Here is a 16,757-nt window from a genome sequence, read left to right on the forward strand (position 1 = left end):
GATCCTGGTCTGAATAAGCGAGGCAGTGTCCACGGCAACACTGTTGACCGGAACACCGCACTCTGCTATTTTAAGTCCCTGAAGCCGCCGGAGATCAGTGGCGGTCGGCACACGCAGTGTATCCACACACGTACGGCACCCCCGCCACCTGGGGGCTATCAGTTGAGACGCCGGCACCCCTAAGCTGCACCAGTCCCCCTCTCCGAAAACCCACAGAACAAAGTATGTGCAGCACATACTTTTTGTACCGTACTATGTGATGCGCGGGAGTGCGCATCGCATAGTACAGAACGAAGCCCGCGAAAACGGAGCGTGTATGTCGTTTTTTGTTTTTTTTTGTCTTTGAATACTTCTTTTTTTTTTTTTTTGTCTTTGAATACTGAATTGTATGCATCAGTTATCACTTCCTTTTTTAAGTAAATGCATTTAAGATTACCACTGCATTATTTCTACTATTATTTAAGTACAATACACTGTCCCTTCCATCTTGAGTAGCTTAAGCAACTAAGACAAAGCGCAACACTAACCTGCGATTTCTTTAAACTAGGAAAGTGTCGGAGTTGGGAGTTCTCTAGAGGTTCTCCATACCTTGTTTTTCATGATGACTCAGTGGAATTTCATGCTTGTGCAGGGTTTTTGCCAAAGGTGGTTTTGTCTTTCCACGTCAACCAGCCTATCATGGTTCCGGTTTTTCTGGAGGAATCTCCAGTGGCTAGGTCCTTGGATGTTGTGTAAACACTCTGCATTTATGTGGATAGCATAGCACATATATGGAAGACCAACACGCTATTTCTGCTTTATGATGCACAGAAACAGGGTTGGCCAGCTTCTAAGTAGCCTTTCGCATGTTGGATTTATTGGCAGAGTATTTGTATGATCGCGCTGTGTGGTTGTTAGACGACACACTTAGAAGATATAACCAGCTTTATATTCATTCAAGTGATAAGCTTGCAGTGTACAACGGTACTTCAGTGGTTAACTTCACATGCAATATAACTGATGCAGGAATCACAGTCACAGGTGTTACTTATCTGATCCGTTCAGCTTGTGCAGGGTTAATGGCAATGACCGGTTTACACTGGCGGTATCTCTCCCAGTAACGCTGCTGCTACACAGGATGGATCTCCCTGTGTAAGTGACACGCTGGTAACGAGGAATACAGCGGGGCTTGCTATTACACGCTCCGATGCACGTGGAGCGGTGAACCGGCATGGAGGATAGGACACACGCGCTAAAGGCACACACTATCACTTCCTGACTGAGAGGAAACCGCGCTGCCAGCAGGGTCAGGGGACTCTGCCCTGCTATTCGCTTTGCAAGCTGTCACTCAGGGTGACACTCTAACTACAGTGGCTGCAGAGGGACAAGGCAGTCTGTAGGCTGCTCACTAACCAGGGATATGGAGACAGACGTGGAGCGCTGCTTTCTAACACTCCCCCTCGCTCAAGGCTGTCTTCGGCTACATAAAAGAACATGATACAATACTTTGTCCTTTGTTATACCTGTAACCGAAAAATATGGTTAGAGAGAAAGACACTCAGAACATCAAAAAAACTTCAAATCAACATTTTTGGATTTAAACAAGTCCACAGTCCTTCACGAACTTAATAAGCAAGTTTGTTGACAGTCCTTTTGTAAGCATGTCAGCAACATTCTCTCCGCTTGCAACATATTCGACATCGATGGACTTGCTCTCCACTAGTTCTCTGATGAAGTGATGTCTAATCGCGATGTGTTTTGACCGTCCATGGTGCTTGGTACTACAGGAAAGATCTATCGCTCCCCTGTTATCACATGCGATGCTGATAGTCTCTTCTTCATAGAGTAGGCCTAATTCACACAAAGTCTCTTTGATCCAGAGTGCTTCCTTAGATGTCTCTGTAAGAGCCATGTACACGGCCTCAGTTGTTGACAGGGCAACAGTTGGTTGCTTTCTACTTGCCCAGCTAACTGCTGCTCCAGCCAATGTGAACAGATAACCGGTGTGGGAACGTCGATCATCTTCATCTGCTCCCCAGTCAGCATCACAAAAGACCTTTAAATTTGAGTTGTCTGTCTTTGTGAACTTTAATTTCAAGGAACTTGTACCTTTTAGGTATCTCAGAATCCTCTTCACTGCGATCCAGTGTTGCCTTCCAGGATTTATCGCAAATTGGCTCACCCGACTGACTGCATGAGTGATGTCTGGACGGGTTCCAATACTTGCATACATAAGACTTCCAACCACGTTTTTGTAAGGAACATCTTGCATTTCCTCTACCTCTTCTTGTGTGGTTGGTGACATACCTTTTGTCATCTTGATACTTTTGTCAATTGGTGTATTTACTGACTTGGATTCTGCCATCCCATACTTCAAAATTGTTGCCTCGATGTACATTTGTTGGTCGACTGTGACTGTTCCCTTTTGTAAGTCTTGAACAATTCTCATTCCCAATAAATGATTGGCTGGGCCTAGGTCTTTCAACTTGAATCTCTGTTTCAGTTGATCCCTCACACCTGCGATGTGATCTTCGTGACCTGCTATAAGTATATCATCCACATAGACTGCTATGATGAACAACTTTTCTACCAGAGTTTTGTGATAGAGGCAGTGGTCAGTCTCTGATCTAATAAAATTAATTTCAGGTAGTGCTGCATCCAATTTTATGTACCAGCAACGACCACTCTGTTTTAGGCCGTATATGGATTTCTTCAGAAGACACACCTTCTCTGTCTGGAGCTCATCCTCATTGTAATGATCTGGCGATTCCATATAGATTTCTTCAGCCAGTTCTCCATTTAGGAATGCTGAATCGAAGTCTAGTTGGTATAGCAGTAAGTTATGTAAGGTGGCGACTGCAATTACTAATCTAAGAGTGTTATACCTTGCAACTGGTGAGTATATCTCCCCATAGTCAATTCCGGATCTCTGTGTGTATCCCTTAGCAACAAGACGGGCTTTGTAATGGGCAACTTCTCCGTCCGAATTTAACTTCTTGCAGAAGACCCACTTGTTCTTGACTGTCTTGCGGTTGCTTGGCCTATCTACTATGGTCCAAGTGTTGTTCTCTTTCAGTGCTGATAGCTCTGTGTCTATTGCAGATTTCCATTTTGCCCAATCACTGCACGCTTTCGCTTCTCGAATACTCTGAGGTTCACTGAAAACAATGTTCGCATACTCTTCATCATACCTTCTAGCTGGTATGCCCTTGTTGCTTCTTACGGAAGCCCTGTTTGTTGGTTCGCTTCCCTCCTCTGTATTTTCCTTTTCAGGCATGCTTTCTATCTCGCATACCTCTACTAGTGCTTGCTTTTCTTGCTCTTCTGCTTTTGTGAGTGGTGCTGTTTCTTGAAATATCACATCTCTTGATTTCAGAAGACGTCTGTTCTCTGCATCCCAGAGCCTGTACCCTTTGCTCTCCTCACAATAGCCTAGCAGTATGCACTGTTTTGATTTTGGGTCGAGTTTCTTTCTCTTCTCCTTTGGTATATGCGCATAAGCTCTGCTCCCAAAGACACGGAGGTGACTGATGTCTGGCTTCTTCCCAGACCAGGCCTCTAAGGGGGTCTTTCCCTTCACGGCCACTGTAGGTGTTCTGTTTTTCAGGTATACTGCAGTAGATACAGCTTCTGCCCAAAAACTCTTCTCCAGGCCAGCATCGTTTACCATTGCTCGTGCTCTTTCAACGATTGTTCGGTTCGCCCTTTCACTTACGCCATTCTGTTCAGGCGTATAGGCCATCGTTAGCTGATGCTTTAAGCCATTCCTTTTGAGAAAATCAGTTAGTGCTTCATTTTCGTACTCTCCCCCATTGTCGGATCTCAGGGCTTTTAGCTTTAGGCCCGTCTGAGTTTCCACTAGGTTCTTGTACTCCACAATTTTCTTGACTACTTCACTTTTCTTCTTCATGAAGTATACATGTGTCATCCTTGTGGCATCATCGATGAGAGTCATGAAGTACTTGTAACCACTGGTTGACTCCTCTTCCATCGGTCCGCACACATCTGTGTGCACCAGAGCTAACTGTGATTCTGCTCTACCTGCTGACTTGGGAAATGGGTTGCGGACCTGCTTGCCTTTTATGCAACTCTCGCACACAGGTCTTTCGGTGTCTTTCACTGTGATCCCTGTTGCCATCCCATCAGCTAATTTCTGGACATTGTCATATCCTAAGTGTCCCAAACGCCTGTGCCAGAGTTCCATCGACTCATTTTCACCAGAGGCTGCCAAAGCTACACATTCATCTGTGTCTAGGACGTATAGTTGGTTGCATCGGGTTGCTGAAGCAATTACAGTCCCTCTTTCATTATGCACCATACACCTGCCCTTTGCAAACTGGACTCTGTAGCCTTTTGCCTCGAGTACGCTGATAGCGATGATGTTACTTCCCAATTCTGGTACATACAGGACGTCTTGGATATCTGTGACTACTGTCTGTCCCTCAATTCTTAGTCTCACTGTGATTGTCCCAACACTTGATGCAGTAAGGACCTTTTCACCAATCCCTGTAACTGTTGTGGGTGTACACTGTGTTAAAGAATTGAACCACTTCTTGTTGCAGCTGAAGTGTCTAGAGGCTCCCGAGTCCATATACCAGCAATCCCTCCTTGGCTTGTCTGCTACATTCAGTGCTGACTCGTTCTTCTTGTCATGTCGCTTGTGTGTACCACTAGTGTTCTTCATCCTGCATTCTGAAGCCTTGTGCCCTACTTTGTGGCACACATAACATTTGAACGTGCATTTCTTGGGTTTTGCACCCTTTGCTACTAAGGCAGAACCCTCAGCTATGGCGTCCTTGTGAATTCTTTCTTGGAACTGAAGTAGCTTAGCCCTCACAACTTCTGTTGTAAGCTTGGTTTCATTTGACTCTAGTGCGACAACTAGGAAGTCAAATTCTTCTGTCAAGTTCTGCAGCATTACCATCGCCACTTCTTCCTCATCCACTCTTGCTCCTACACATGCCAATTGCTGAGCTATCGATAGTATTTTATCGATGTAATCGTTCATGTCCTTGCATGCATTGAACTTTGTTCCATATAGTGTGCGTCTCAGACTTATCCTTCTCATCAGGCCTTTATTCTCATAAGCACCTTGTAGAGTTGTCCACATGTCCTTAGCGGACTCTTTCCCACAGATTGTAGAGTAAACATGCTGCTCCACAGCCAGGCCTATCGTGCAGATAGCTCTGTCTACCTCTTCTGGGTTTGGACTATCTCCTGGGGCTATTGTGACCTTCCATAGCTTCTCCCTTTTAAGCTGCATTTCCATAGCAAACTTCCATGTAGTGTAATTCTCTGAGCCCTTGAGTTTAGGAAAGTTCATGCTATGCCCTGTGCTGTGCATTCTCGTTAACTCTTTCACAAATGTCAATTCAGAAAGATTTCTTTGTGTTCTTTTATGTACTGCGCTAGCACTTGGTCTTTAGGGGGTTAATCTTCGCGCACGTGACGTGCTGGGCCCATAACCTATTGGCAGAGTATTTGTATGATCGTGCTGTGTGGTTGTTAGACGACACACTTAGAAGATATAACCAGCTTTAGATTTATTCAAGTGATAAGCTTGCAGTGTACAACGGTACTTCAGTGGTTAACTTCACATGCAATATAACTGATGCAGGAATCACAGTCACAGGTGTTACTTATCTGATCCGTTCAGCTTGTGCAGGGTTAATGGCAATGACTGGTTTACGCTGGTGGTACCTCTCCCAGTAACGCTGCTGCTACACAGGATGGATCTCCCTGTGTAAGTGACGCGCTGGTAACGAGGAATACAGCGGGGCTTGCTATTACACGCTCCGATGCACGTGGAGCGGTGAACCAGCATGGAGGATAGGACACACGCGCTAAAGGCACACACTATCACTTCCTGACTGAGAGGAAACCGCGCTGCCAGCAGGGTCAGGGGACTCTGCCCTGCTATTCGCTTCGAAAGCTGTCACTCAGGGTGACACTCTAACTACAGTGGCTGCAGAGGGACAAGGCAGTCTGTAGGCTGCTCACTAACCAGGGATATGGAGACAGACACGGAGCGCTGCTTTCTAACAGGATTTGTCTCTCTTATCCTCCAAGCATATTCGGTTGCCTCTTGACCCGTACAGTCTTCTGTTTACGCTCATTTCACTTGGTCGTGGGCTCTTATTGGTTGTCTTCTTTGCTGCTGTAATGTCGCTTTACAGTATGTTTGTTAAATTTTATCGGTTTGATACCATTGCAGCTTCTGAATCTGATTGGCCGAGCGGTGTTGCAGGGATCACAGTCTCCCACCCAGAATGGGAGCTCTGGGATATCCCCAACGCAGTGTTCCCAATAGGTAAAAGAAAAATGGGATTTTGCTACCCAACCATAAATCCCTTTCTTTGAATCCTTAGGGGACACTGGATGCCCACTCTGCGCTGTTTTCTATCCCTGCAGTTTTTGTTGTGATACAGTTGCTTTGCCTCGGTCTGTTCGTTTTTTGTTTTTTTCTGGTTTTCTTTCCTGGCTCTTAAGTTTGTCTCCTCTGTAGTTGATTCTGCCATCTTTCCTCTGGCACAGTTTCTTAACTGGTCGGAGGAGGATCCTGCCATACATATTTAAAGGGCCTAATAACCCATCTATACCCCAACATACATGCAGTGACTCGGTGTGTGTCCAATATGCGCTCAGAGATCCAGTTTTAGGGTTTTTGTTAAAAATACTTTCAACATCCAATGAGAAAATGCATCGATCTATGTAACTTCAAATAAATAAATAAATAAAATCACAAAGGCAGGGAGTCTTTGTTCCTTTAAGAACATCCTTACCCAGAAATGGTAGTTGGAGCCAAGGTGGTCAGATAGTGCAGGGTGATTTCTCTGGTTAGTCACAGCCTACATATATTGATGCATTTTATTATTGGAAGTTGAAAGTATTTTTAATAAAATAAACCCTAAAACCCAAGGCACTTCTATGTCTGAGCACCTATGGGACACACGCCGAATTACTGCATGTACCTTTCACTATTGGTCTTCTAGGGAATCCACAGGTATGTGTAACAGAGCGGTACGTGGGAGAGGAGTATCAGATTATATTATTGTGATTTATACCCCAATGTGTTATATCAGCCTCCAGTGTCCCTTATGGAATCAGAAAGATTTATCGGTAAGCACCGAAATCCTGCTTTCTGTGTAGCAGTGAAACAGGTCTTTTGCTACAAGCCAAGAAGTATTTTCAGCTCTCAGAAAGATTCTTTAGATGATGGTCGAATATGTTTGAGCTGAATCTGAAAAGAAAAGAGGGGTTGGATAAAGTGGACATCTTATTGATAAAATATATTTCATAGTACTTGGGTTTATCTATTTTAACTACAGAAGTGTGGGATGGGGATATAGTCAGCATCTCGACCACCGATGGGAGACTGGCGTGTGAATCCGGGCTGCTAGGATGTTGAATGGTGAGTCTGTGGGAAGCCGTAGCGTGCACATGGGGAAGGGGGCTTAGGTTTAGGCACAACTCGAGGTGGGGGGGGGAGGCATTTAGAAGGGGGCTAGTTAGGGTCAGGCTGTGGGGAAGGGAGGATTAGGTGGCTGGAAGGGGGGTGGTACATTTTACTTATCTGGCCACTGTCGAGATTCCCTACTTCAGAATGCCTGCTTCTGGATCTTGACCGTCGGCTATCCATCTATATCCTGTGGGAGGAAAGGTATTTGAATGTTCCCCTATTTGATAATGATATAAACAAATGGTTGATAAAATGCATGCAGTGGGTGGTGAACCGAACCCATCAACTTATGGTACTCTAGCTGCTGTGAAACTATACATCCCCACATGCAATGCTATAGATATATGCCCCTTTCCCACTGCAGGTATAAAACGGTAATTTGCCGATTTTTCAGCGTAAATTACCGTTTAAGGCTGCAGTGGGAAAGTGCCAGAGTTGAAATACCGGTTAAAGATAACCGGTATTTCAACCCGTTTTAAAAGCAGAGTCCTACACGGTTAAATACCGTTTTTAAGGCAGTGGGAATGCCTTTTAAACGGTATTTAAACTCCAGGCAGTCCCTGAGCCTAATGAGAACTAGTAAGTTCCCACTTGGCATGTGTCATGAGCGCCGTGCATAATAATAAGCCGCTCATTACATATGCGCATATGTAATGAGCGGCTCATTATTATGCTCTGCGCTCATGGTCTCTGAGGTGCTCAGTAGGAGGGAGGATGATGAGGAGTGCTGTGATGCGGGGAGCTGGCATCCCGGACTCTCACGCAGTGCACAGTGCTCCTAAGTCACTTACAATAAGTTCAGTCAATGGAAAGGTCCCACGCTGCGCAGTCGGTCCCTCGTCGCCGCTTTCCTTCAATGGTACAGGGTGTCCGCGGTGTCGATAATACTGGCGCACACTGGGTGGTGCCTGGTGTGTGCTCCCTTACAGCCGGGCTGCAGGTGCTGACAGGCGGCTGTAAGCAGTGCTGCAGGGCGCCGGAGCTCAGACACAGCGTGCACGAACTCCCGGGGCGCTAAGTGATGACGTCACCGGGAGCGAACAGCGCTATGGAGCTCCGGTTGCTATGCAAGCGGTGCTGAAGCCTGTGGGTTGCCCGATGTTACAGGGGGTCGGCTGGTCTCAGTGTCACCGACTGGGATTGCACAGCGCAGCACACTGGATGTTGTGAAGACTGGCAAGTGTCTGTGTCCTTCTGGGTGCTGGACTGGAATGTATTTTAAACGGTTCACTGCAATAGGAATGGTACTTAAACGGTATTTAAAACGGTAATCTGCTGCAGTGGGAATGCTAATACCGTTTTAAATACCGTTTAAAAATACCAGTACTTAAAACGGGTCTGCAGTGGGAAAGCAGCATTATAAATGTCCTGATAAACTGGAAGGACCTGCTGGAATGTACAGTTCCACAGCAGCTGTAGCGGTACATACTGCTTACACCTGAAAGTGGTGTATGCAATGTTTTTCTCCTTAGACATTCAACATTACAAGTCAATAAAATGACACCATTAAAACATATGCAAATATTCATAAAAGTAAAAAATGAGTACTAGAGAGATTTGTGCCTTCCTATATTATCTTTTGAAGCCAGCTTGATGATTTGTTATCTGTTATTTGACCAAGAGCCAATTTTTTGGGGGCCAAGTCTATTTGAAAACGAGTGACCTGCGATGTGCTAACCAGTGAAAGTGCAGGTGAATATCGGGAGATCAGCCTGTACCCCAAAAATGGCAGCTAACATAGGATAACAGTATAGTGGTACATGGGAGAGTATTATAAAAAAGATTTTGGGGACTTAAAATGTGGTAAATGTGTGTAATATGCATTTTATTAAAGCCAGCTTTTTTGTGTAAAATAAATGCACTCATAAGATTTGGGGTACATGAAAATGAGTACAAGCATACATTTGAACTGATTAAATATATATATTTTTTTTAAACCTTGCAAGAAATAACCGATACACTCATCCCAGTCATATCACCCCAATAAACCTGTCCCATACCTTATACCCTCGGATCCATAACATTGCACTTTTTTTTTACACCAAAACTGACATCTCATTATTGGCTAATTAAAAACTTCAAAGAATCTAATTAGTCATCAAGGAGGGGGGAGGGGGGGAGGTTCTAAGCCCTGAAATAAGTATTCTCCCCAACTTTTCACCTGGGCAAAGTGGGCAAAGTTGGTGAAGAGAGCTTTATCATATTAAAAAAAAAATAAGATAGCCGCAATAATGCGGTTTGTGAAAAAAAAAAATTTCACAAATTTTACGGCAAAACAGATAATCTCATCTAATATCCCCCTTATATCCCCCCTAAGCTGCATCCTTCCAGGCAGTAGTAGCTAGATGAATGTGGCAAAAGAGTGAACTGTGACATGCAGCTAATTCAGCCAAGATGGTTTGTAGGTTGAAAAGGATTGGGATAGTTTGGTCCACACTAGCATGTTGGTCGACATGGGTTTAGTTCGACAGGTCAATAGGTCAACACGAGCATTAGGTCGACAGTCAAAAGATCGACATGGGTTTTTAACTTTTTTTGACCCCATCGCTCGCCATGCTTTAGACACGGTGCCTTGCTGCACTCGGCACACTATTTTATTCTCCCACCACGCCCTAGTGGATGATAGGGCATGAAATACCGCTTGTCAGCTCAAAAAAAACAGTGAAAAACCCCATGTCGACATTTTGACTGTTGACCTACTGCTTGTGTTGACCTAATGACCTGTCGACCTAAACTCATGTCGACCTTGATCCAAGTCAGCCTAGAACCGTATCGACCTATCTCTATGTCGACCTAATGGTGTTGACCGACATACTGTAGACCCAATGACCGTATCCCGTTGAAAAAGTGCTCTATTCCTAAAAATGTTAAACCTTCCACAAGGGGACTTTGATATTAAAGAAAGTATTAATGCTTCAGATCTTCCATTTTATTTCAATGCTCTAGAAAAAAATAATTATTATTTGGTACTTGTGTATTATCAGGGCGCCGGCTACGCTACGTTTTCAACGTATGGCTAAGCTACGTTGTCTGCGTAGCCGGCGCCATGATAATACAGGAGGCAGGGTGATGTGGTTTATACTTACCCTCCTCTGGGCGGCGATCCCCGATGACTTCCCGGCAGCAGCGACGGTCACTCCCCGGAGGCAGCGACGGTCAATGCCCGGTGGCAGCGTTCAGTCACCCTCCTCCGGCACTCGCAGCAGACGCTGTACGTAATTCGGCGCATCACATGGTTTCCCTGCTCCCCCAGCGGCACTACGCTAATTGCGTACAGCGTCCGTGGTGAGTAGTTTACGTAGCCAGCATAGTGCTGTATTGGTATTCTGAATACACCACTACGTCAACTACGTAATGGGCACCCTGATAATACACAAGTACCTATTATTTTTCTCTAATTGCCTCAGGAAAAACAATGTCTCTCTTTTCATTTGATTTTAAGGGTCCAACTTTCCAGCAATCTGTAAAAATCTGGGTACACCCATATAGATTTATCTGTCCAATCTGTCTAGTGTGAACAGAAATCTGGTAATGGATGAAAGCAGATGACAATCAACCATTTGCTCCCAAATGCTGGAAATGGACCAAAATAATTATATGGACAAATCTGTTAGATCAAATTAATTTAACCAATTTTAATGAATGAACATTGTCTGTTTTCCAGCGTTTGGGAGATTTCCAGATTTTTGGTCCCACCAGAGAGATTGGACAAAAATCTTTAGATGTGTACCAAGTTTAAGAGATGCCCTAATGCTGAGGTGGCAAAAGGTTTTTCACTATGGCCCTAGACTTGTCAGTAAGAATATGCTCAATATTGGACATGTACCATAAGTGTGGATAAGAGATGCCTTTATGTTGAGATGGCCAAAGCATTGATTGCAATCGATTGTCAGCTGTGGACATGTGATGAGTTGAATACGGTGGCAGGGGATAATCAGGTTTATTCTTATTGGCTAGCTGCACCAACCTGAAGCCGCTGGGGCTAGCTGAAGCTGCGGCTGTCTCTAGTCATTGTTACAGCAAACGCCAATAGGAATTAGGCTGTTCTGACATTGTCATTCCTATAAAGCCAGATTGAAAGGTAGGGGTGAGGGGTGCATGGCTGCCGCAGCCAGGGTCCCTCTGCATACCAAGACTGGCGGGCATAGCAGTAATAACTTATAACCACTAACTGAGGCTGCTGCTGTGGACTGCCATGGCTGAGGGCAACAAAGGACTTTGAGACTGATGGTAACCGCTTAGTCTTTATGTGGAGTGTGGCAATTTAATGTATATTTTATCTGTTTTTTTCTTGTGGCAGACGTGTGTATCCCACCCCCTCCCCACCCACCGGCTTCAAAAGTCTGGCCACCTACTGAAGTCCACCAAGGGAGAATAAACCCCCTCCCACCCAAAAATAAAGTTTTTTTGGTTCACATTATGAAATAAACGAGTGTGGGTTGTTAGGTCTACACCAACTAGGTCGACATGGGTCTAGGTTGGCAGGACATTATGTCGACACAAGCATTAGGTCGACTTGGGCAAGGTCAACAGTCAAAAGGTCGACATGGGGTTTTCACTGTTTTTTTACCCGAATGTCGACATGGACACAGTTTGAAGTGCACCGCATCCCCTCGCATCTCTTGCTTCGCTCGCATCGCTTCGGGCACACTGTTTTATTCTTCCATCACGCCCTAGTGGATGGTAGGGCATGAAATACCGCCTGTCTTCACACAAAACTGAAAAACCCCATGTCGACATTTTGACTGTCGACCTAGCCCATGTCGACCTTGACCCATGTCGACCTTGCTGCCTGTTGACCTAGTGGTGTTGACCCAATGCTTGTCGGCCTAGTTGGTGTAGACCTAATGACCGTCTCCCAAATAAAACCCATCCAAAGCTTGTATAAACAAAACCACAAATCTTTCTTGATTTGTGTTATATCAACAGTTAAGTCCCATACACATTAGCGGCACTAAAAGATATCACTCAGAAAGGACTTTGGGCAATAACTTTTACTATATCTTCTAGTATGTACAGGCAATATCATTAACAACCTTCTTTTTTATTTATTTACCGTTTCTTATACAGCACAGCAGTTCCGTTTCGCTTTACAATGGTAGACACTGATAAAACAAACTGGGTAACGACAGACAGACTTGGAGGTTAGAGGGCCCTGCTGCAAGCTTACAATCCTCTTCCTCCTGCATGTATAGATGAGGGAGGTCCTTGTTAACAATTTCCATGCTGAAGCATGCTCTCCAGCGGTCCCTGCCTCTCCTCAAACCCGATGCCGCAGGAAGCACTCTCTACGCCCCCCACCTGCTGATTGCAATGAGCGATTGCATTATCTATCGAATTGCAGGAGCCATCGCATGTGGTATACCTCCTAAGTGTATGGGCTACATTAGATTGAGTTTTTGTTCCTCCGTCCGATGCTTTGTGGAGCTTGAGGTTTTTAATTTGGTATTAAGAAGCCTCATGGATTGTACATATGAACCAATGCATACCTCCCAACTGTCCCTGGGCTGGCAGCAGGTCTCCCGCAGCAGGGGGGGGGTACAGTTGGGAGACCACCCTGTCACCCGTGAATTCTGCAGCCTGAGGGGCTGGGGACATAGACAGCAGCTCAGAGAGCCACTAGCCATGTCCCACAGCGGCAAAAACAGGGGTGTGGCCTTGTGGGGATAGGCCATGCCCTGTACTGCTAGGTCACGCCTCCAACATTTCCGCGTCAGGTGTCCCTTTCACGCCTGCCCGATGTTGGGAGGTATGCCAATGCTTGAAGTTTCAGGTGGATGACACTACAAGTAACATTCCTAGAGCCAACTATCTCTGCAAGAATTGTTGATTTGCAAGCACTATAGAACAAATAACCCTTTCTATGATAACTAACCCAGTTTTTCTGTCAATAGTCATTATAATTGTTTCCTTCAATCGGGAGGCTGTTCTACAATCCATTTATCCACAGCCAGTAAATGAAAAAGATCGCTTAGAATACTCAGTGTTTCCCAAACCAGGTGATAACGCGCCAGCCAATTAGCCTCTAACTGTAATTTTTGAAACCCAGCCAGTAATGTGACGGTTAGGGCTGGGCCACACTATGGGCGGGATGTATTAAGGGAAAAATGCTGTAAAACCCCCGTTTTCGGGTGTTTTACCGTATTTTCAAATGTACTAAGACCCGGCACTCCGTCTTCGCCGGGCAGGGTATCGCCATCTTTGGGTGGCGATACCCTATAGAAGCATAGTGGGTGCTCTCACAACATCTAGAGCAGTGTTTTCCAACTGTCACGCTTTTTGTGGGGAATAGACGCTGTGCACATGTGCATGGCCATTGAGTCTATTCAGAGGGTCTGGGGGCACAGCCTGCAGCTTACACAGTGCTGTCCATGCCCCGTAGCGATAGAAAATGGGTTCTTTGCCTGCAACCATGGCATCCCAGCAAGGCCATGCCCACTTTGACAAGCCACACCCCTTTTTTTTGGACGTGTGCCATTTTCGACGACTGTTAAAAGAAGGGCTAATTCCAAGACGGACCCAGGTTGCACTGCAGTGTGAACGGATACCTCGGGTCCTGTTCATAGTATGGCGGAAGCAGTGCCAGCAGTCATACAGTGTCAGCTCCCAGCGCTGCCTCCTCCTCCACCCTTGATGATGCTTCGCCCCACCCCATCTGATGTCAGAGAACCGTCTCATTGCCGGATCACTGTTGGGGGCTAAACATCGCAAATGACTGGTTGCTCCCGGGCAGAGCTGTCCTTAGGCAAAGGCAAACTAGGCAATTGCCTAGGGCATTTGGAATGTCTAGGGGGCATCAGCAGCTTCTGCTGATTAAAATGATATGCAGCATGCCTATATTCTGTGTGTGAGTGAGGCTGTATCTGCATATGAATTAGTGTATTCATGGAAATCACTGTAACATAGCATTCCGTATTCAGGTACAGCCACAGTCGCACACAGAATATAGGCATGCCGCATATCATTTTAATCATCGGAAGTTCCTTGTGTGTGCTGGCCATAACAATGCAAATAAGACGAATTTTCAGCAAAAAAGGCACCCAACGTTAGCAGAACTGGCCAGGAGCTGCATGGCCTATTGAGTCAAGATGTATGAGGAAACATCTGTATCCAAGCAGAGGCAGAGGTCACAGTGTTAGCGGCTGTGCGAGTGCTGTCTGCGGGTGGGTTGGTTGTGCAATAGTGTTCGGCATATGTGTAAGGGGCATTATGTGTGTCATGTATAATTGCATTAAAAATGTGAGACATGTGTAACAGGCATTATGTGTGTCATGTGTATAAGGACATTAAAAATGTGCAACATATGTGTATTGGGCATTATGTGTGTCATGTGTATAAGGGCATTAATAAAGGTTGGCATAATGTGTAAGGGGCATTATGGTTATAAGGACATTAATAATGTGTGTCATGTGTAAGGGGCATTACTGTGTGGTATTATCAGGGGTGCCGAGAGAAAAGGGTAGGGGGTACAAATTACCCAGGCCAAAGTCTGATGGAAGGGCCCAGTGGAGGCCCCGTGCCCTATCCCCTTAAGTGACAGCAGCAGCTGCAGCTCTTCTCCTCTGCCCAGCACACACTGCTTTGTGCTGGGCTGCAGTGTGGCCATGGAGGTGCTTAAAATACAATATTTTCTCAGGATTTTTTTCCAAGGGTATAATGTGAATAATGTGAGGCGTAATGTATATAAGGTAAAGTGGTACTACTGTGGGATGTAACGTGAATAAGGAACACCATCGCATGATATAATGTGAATAAAGTTGCACTACTGTGTGGCATAATTTGAATTGGGGGTACTACTGTGTGGCCATGCCCCTTCCCAGCAAGAGCACACCCCTGTTTGGGCTGAGCACCGAATGTGTGCACTGTTTCTATTTAAAATATTGCGGGTAGGGGCACGAAAATGATGACTGCTATGATGAGGGTTGATGGTGCTGGGAAAAGGGGAGCAGGGTCAGAGGCGGAACTAGTGGCGGTGCTAGGGGACACCAGCCAAAATCTTGCCTAGGGCGTCATTTAGGCTAGGGCCCGCTCTGCTCCCGGGTTGGACCGTGTCCCTGGAGCGATGTGAAAAGGGTATTACAACACACAAATACCCCAGGACACTGTGCAGTGTGAACAGCGGTGCAAGTAGAATTTTTTTCTTGGTGGCACTGATAGCCTCCACCAAAAATGGGCGTGACCATGTGTCATGAGGGGCGTCTCACAAAGCTAGAGGAGTGACTAAATGACAATAGTAGCATGGCATCAGGAGCCAGGGAATGAGAAACAGGGAATGACTGGGGGTGGGTGTGCTCTTGCTTGGGGGAGAGCTGGGCAACTTTTGCTTACAATTGTGGAGCCTGCTCTTCATGCTGTCGGCGCCGCTGATGCCTATCAGTGTGCCTGTCAGTGTGACAGGCTAAATCAACAGTAGCTGCATACAGCACCAATCATAACGCTGGGTGGGTGGGCTGCGGATGCATTATATTTAGACTTAAAATAAAAATAGAATTGACAGTGGGTCAGGGGGTAAGTGGTACTGCGTACCTGCAACATATTTCTTATACCCCTTTCACACTTGCAAAAATATCCCGGGTTTTTGCACATGAACGAGCATCAACCCGGGATTTAGTGCAGTGTGAAAGGGTCTAGGACGAATATCCCGTGTTCAGCATTCCGGGATCTCTACCCAGGTCCTGACCTGGGTAGAACCCGGAATCGACACGGGATGCGGTCAGCGTTACCCAGATCCCGTTCACTGCAGTGAAATTGCCTCCCAGCGCCGCCCCGGCCAAGCCTCCACATGACGCCACCTGCCCGACTTCATTCCGGGTCGGGTGGCCAGTGTGAAGGGGTACATTCCCGGGTAGTGTCCCAGGAAGCATCCGGGAACACATTCCCGGGTATGATCCAGGTGTGCGAATGTGAAAGGGGTATTACAGGTACTCCGTACCTCGTCGTACCCCCTAACTTGCAACACTGAGTGTGAAAGGAACTGTTGGAATTTGCGATGTGAAAGGGCTATTAAAGGAGTATGAGGTAAGGTTGATAGCATGTTGCTCCACAACGGTTGTGGAACTATACCAGAAAAGGTACTTATGTAGTATCTGGGCTGCCGATCTTTTGATTGTATGCCTTAAGTTAAGGCATACAATCAGATGCGATGCGATATCGCATCACATCGCATACGACCATATCGCATGCGATGCTATGCGATGACCCGATTTTTCCATAGGACTCAATGTTAAAATGGACTGAGTCCATTTGAACATGGAATTCAATGGGAAAAAGGGGTCCTTTTCATACCCCTACTATCCAAGTGGGCATGGAGTTGGATATA

The sequence above is a fragment of the Crinia signifera genome, chromosome 2 (assembly GCF_055691185.1).
Source record: "Crinia signifera chromosome 2, ASM5569118v1, whole genome shotgun sequence".
Taxonomy (NCBI): domain Eukaryota; kingdom Metazoa; phylum Chordata; class Amphibia; order Anura; family Myobatrachidae; genus Crinia; species Crinia signifera.